Genomic DNA, 5,349 nt, shown 5'->3' with positions numbered 1-5,349 from the left:
TAATCCGACGAGGGGGCGAGATCTTCTCAGTGTTGCATATTTTTCTATAGACATCCATAAGGGATAGCCTAAGGGATGTAGTTGTGGTATTTTCTAGGTTTTTCAATAGGTTGGTCTTCTTTTTTCCTGGACTCTTTATCCTTGTCACGAGGTGGGTAGGAGAATCTGGGTTTTGAGTTTTCTCCTAATCGAGAGTTCTCTTCCATATTAATGTACTTTTCTGCCCACTCTTGTACCTCGTTCAGAGATGTTGGGTACTTTTTGGATATGCAGTGGCTAAACGGTCCTTCTCACAGGCTATTAATGAGACCCATGTGGCTGCTTCTGTTGGAAGACTTTGTATGTCCAAACATGCTTTGTTGAATCTTTCCCTGTAGTTACGGAGGCTTTCCCGATCTCCTTGCTTAATCCCTAGCAAGCTTGGAGCATGCTTGGCTTTGTCTTTCTGGATGGAGAATCTAGCTAAGAATTCCTTGGCGAGGTCATCGAAGCTTGCTATTGATCTTGGCGGCAAGCTGTCGAACCACTTGATTGCCGTCTTGGTCAAAGTAGTCAGAAAGGCTTTACAACGAATTGCATCTGAGGCATCCATAAGATACATTCGACTTCTAAAATTGCTGAGATGATGGCTCGGATCAGACGTACCATCATACAGGGTCATGTCAGAGGCTTTAAAGTTCTTTGGAACTTTAGCTTTCATGATCTCTTTTGTGAATGGATCTTGTTCTTTGTGGGGGCTATCTTCGCGGTTGGATTGAATGGTCTTAGTTTTAAGGTCAGCTTCGAGCTTTAGGAGTTTGTCCTCTAGCTCTCGACGCTATCTTGTTACTCTCCGGAGGTCTCTCTCTGCTTCTCGCTACCGGTCAGCCTCCTGTTCGAGCTGTTTAAGGTGACTTTGTTGTTCACGAATTGCATCTAAGATCTCTGTGTTTGGGGTTTGTTTGTTTCCCTGGGGTTGAAGTGTTTCCTTTGATGCAGCATCCGTGTTCTTATGCGGCGTTCTGTCCTCCAAGCCAGAGTTGTAATCGTTGTCAAAGTTGTCCTCCATGATGAAGGGATGACTTCCAGGCTCCCCGGCAACGGCACCAATGTTCCGAGGGTTACCTGAAACTGAAGGTCGATCTCAAAGGAGATCTGCTTTTGTGGCCGGAGCTGTCGTGTCCGACTTGTTGAACCTTGAGATGTTGCTGATCCTTGATCACCGAAGGGTGGTGGTACCTGCAAGAGACTCCGATGCTTAAGTTAGCACGGGCTTTAAGTAGTTTTTTGTGTAGAATCAGAGTATGAATTATACCTGGGTGCTTAAGTGTACTTATAGTAGTGTGGAGTGACCTCCCTTGAGATAAGTTAGTTATCTTATCTTATCTTTTGTGGGTGAGTCCCCTTATCTTTGGTCAGCCACCTTTAGGTGGGCTGTGATACGATCTTCTGCTTTGGGCCTACTTTGGCCCTTATAGCAATTTGGCCGAGCTCTATGGGAAGAGGTCGGTGTCAACCAATTTTTATAAGAGGTCGGTCATTTTTGTCTTTGCTCAAACCAGTTCGCCTAGCTCGACCCAGGGTATGAACAATTAGATTGGTTTTGGATTGAGAGTTTGTTAAATTGAGGTTATGAGGTTTTTGGGTAAAAAATGGATTTTCGGTGAACTTTGACGGATCATAACTTGAGCCTCGGTTTTCGAAATATGTTGAAATTTGATTTAAATTAAAGTTCATTGAAAAATCTTAAAATTGACATAAAGTTTGTAAAATTTGGATTTTTGTAGAGGAAGATATGATCATTCAAAGATTGGTATCAAAATCTGAAATTCTGCAGAGTTGCAGAATTTTGTGATTTCTGGTATGTGCGTACGCACAGCCTTGTGCGCACGTACAACCCTGCGAAATTTACAACCTGTGCACACGTACACGTTGGGAAGGACCGTCTGTTGGGGGCACTAGCACACCTTGTGCGAGCAAACAGAATTGCAAACTTTTGTTTCTATGCGTACGCACACATCCTAAATCTCTTGGCGTGTGCACGCACACCCCTGTGCGTATGCACACACCCTGTTTCTCAACTATTTCACCTTCCCAACAAGCTTGTAAGCTTCTATGACACCTATTGAAGACTCTTTGGCTTATTTTTGGACTTCAAACATGGGAAAGGTTCTAGGAGGTTTTGAGTTGGTAGTATTTTGAAAAGTTAGAGAATGAAGGCTTAGGTATCTGATGTAATGAGAATGGGTTTGGTGGAGTGAGAAGGAAGAAGGGTATATGAATTGAGTTGAACCTATGAGTTCGGAATGGAAATCATGAATTGATGATGGTTGTGATGATTTGAGGACTCGAAGAGAAATGATGATCTTGATAGATGTTGAGAGTGTGTGGGGCTTATATCCCCGGTGATGTGCGGAAAACGATCCAACACAAAACTCACCGGCAAGTATATCGGGTCGCATCAAGTAATAAAACTCACGTGAGTGAGGTCGATCCCACAGGGATTGATGGATCAAGCAAATTTAGTGGGTGATTAGTTTAGTCAAGCTAACATTGATGTGAATTTTGTGAAATTGTAACCAACAGGAAGTAAAGGACAATGAATTTAAAGTTGCAGAATGTAAATTGGCAAGTAACTTTAAGAGCAAGAAATGTAAATTGCAAGAATCTTAAATTGCAAGAAAAGTAAAATTACATTAAATGTAAAGGGGAGTGGGTGCTAGAAATTAAAGAGAACAATAGATCAAAACTTAGAGAAAATTAAACTTGCAGGAAAAGTAAATCAGATCATGAACCGAAATGTAAAATGCATAGCACTTGCAGAAGAATTAAATTGCTTGAATATAAATTGAATTCAGTGAGAACAGAAAGCAATGAGAACCAAAGATCAAAATCAAGCTCAATGTAAATTAAATTGTAAACTTGCAGCAAAGGAACTTGTAGTAGAGGAGAAATTAAAATTGCAGAAGAAGAAAACAGAGAGAATTCTCAAGGTGAGATTGAAACAGAATTTCTTCAATTCTCAACCCAAGATTTAAAACAAAAAGAAAAACTAAAGAGAGAGAGTTCTGTATTCCTAATGCTCCCTAGTGGAGCTCGCCTTTCTTTAACAAATATGAAAATGATGCCTTATATAGGCTTTACAAAATGAAAATGAAAAATGAAATTAAAAACAAATTACAATTAAATGAAATTCCTATTTTATCTATCTCTTGTGCCTTTGAGTGATGATAATGGGCCTTGCGTGCTTTGGATTTGGGTTGAAGATGGCCTCTGTTGATTGCACTTGGAGTTGGAGAGAGAACCGAAGTGAACCGGGTTGGGAATTATAAAAGCTTGAGTAAAAGTTTGAGTAAAAGTTTGAGGCAAACTTTTACTCAAACTTTTTACACCAGCTGCCCCATTCTTGCTGCTACCAACGTTTGAGCTAAAGTTTGGGGTCAAACTTTTGCTCAAACGTTGGCCCCTTTGCATGTATGTTGGAGTACTACTTTGTCTGCTTTTCAACGTTGCAAATTTCATGCCCACTATAGACTATTATATATGGTTAGAAAGCTCTGAATGTCAGCTTTCTAACCCAATTGGAATCACCTCAATTGGACATCTACAACTCAAGTTATGCTCATTTGAAGAGGACAAGGTCGCTAGCCTTGGTGTGCAGCGTTTGAGGTAAAGTTTGCCTCAAACGTGGTCGAAAACACCAGTTCTGGAGGCTCAAACATATTGTCCACCTCATACTATTATACATTTTTAGAAAGCCCTGAATGTCTACTTTCCAATGCCTTTGGAAGCGCATCAATTGGAGCTCCACAGCTCGAGTTATACTCCGTCGAAGGTGCAGAGGTCAGTTGGCCTCACTGCAGGTTGCCACCATGTTCATTTATGCTCATTGCGGGGCAGTTTTCTCCCTCAATTTTAGTGTCCACCATGTAGTGCCATATATGCTTGGAAAGCTCTCGATTCCTACTTTCCATTGCTTTTTGAATCACCTCATTTGGAGCTCTGTAGCTCAAGTTATTCTTGTTGGAAGTATACCCCTTGTATGCCTTGTGGTGTGGCGCCAACGTTTGCCAAAAAGCTTGAGGCAAACGTTGGCGCAAGCTTTTTCTCCCCTGGGTATGTTGGTGTGGCGCCAACGTTTGCCAAAAAGTTTGAGGCAAACGTTAGCGCAAGCTTTTGCTCCCTCCAGGGTGTAGTCAAGCTCCTCCAAAAGTTTGAGCTAAAGTTTGAGGCAAACTTTAGCTCAAGCTTTTTTCCTCTCTTGCTCTTTGTTTTGATTGACACATTATTCACTATAGACACTTGGCTCACATTCCTTCTTAAAACATTGATGCCCAGCACCTCTTTGGGTTACTAAATGCCTTGTAGTTAGGTTGCTCTTGATAGTGGATTTTCAGCTGATGATCCCGGGTTAGTTAACCCAAGTCACCAAGTGTTGATGCACTCCAAAGAGATTAATAATCCAAGCAGATCTTAGTACAAAGACACCATAGGCATATATTTTAAGGTTCAAGCTATTGGTGTCTAGCTTTGTTTCTTTTTGTTTTTCTTTTGTTCTGTTGCCATTTTTGGCTTTTTCTTTTCTCTCTTTTTTTTTGTTTTTCTTTTTAACCAATGACTTTTATTTGATTGAGATTCATAGACAGTAGGCCACTTTCTACTTAAGAAGAGACATCCTAGTTCTCTTATTCATTAAAAGTGAGCTATTATGCAATCACACATTCATACCACCACTTACTTTTATTGTACTTCTATCTAACAAAGAACTATCTCACTTCACATTCAAACATTTCTTTTATTGAATTAAAGATGCAAGGGACAAAGCATGCTTTTTGTTAAGTGGAAGTAAACATACAAGCATACACTTAGGCTAGCTTACTTATTGCAAAAGAAAATTGAATCTACTTGAACTAGATGAACACTTTAGCAAGACATAAATCAAAGCATTTCTCAACAGCAAAAGTTAAGTATAAATACAACCTATTGGTTTGCAGTTCTTTTGTTCTTCCTTCTATTGTGCCCCTTTTGAGTCATGATGCATAATGTCTTCAAATGGTGGTTCGTTCCCTGCACAATTCTCAAAAGTTGCTTGCTTCTCAAGCCCTTAGGTGACTGGTTAGTATGCATGAATTGAGTGTGGCTTTTTGGATTCAATTTGGTGTGGGATTGAAACAGCTATGAAAAGAAAACTACCTCAGGTTGGGTTGCCTCCCAACAAGCGCTTCTTTATTGTCACTAGCTTGACATCTCGTTCTTTGATTATGGAGGCTGAAAAGCATAGTGCCTCAGCTTTTTTTCTCTTACTGTGAACTTTCTTCCGGTCTCCTTTTTGATGATCTCTAGGTGTTCAAGTGAAAGGACCCGGTTCAT

This window comes from Arachis ipaensis, chromosome B02 (assembly GCF_000816755.2).
Source record: "Arachis ipaensis cultivar K30076 chromosome B02, Araip1.1, whole genome shotgun sequence".
In the NCBI taxonomy this organism is placed as follows: domain Eukaryota; kingdom Viridiplantae; phylum Streptophyta; class Magnoliopsida; order Fabales; family Fabaceae; genus Arachis; species Arachis ipaensis.
The sequence above is the reverse complement of the archived record's forward strand: the minus strand, read 5'-3'. Positions refer to the sequence as shown.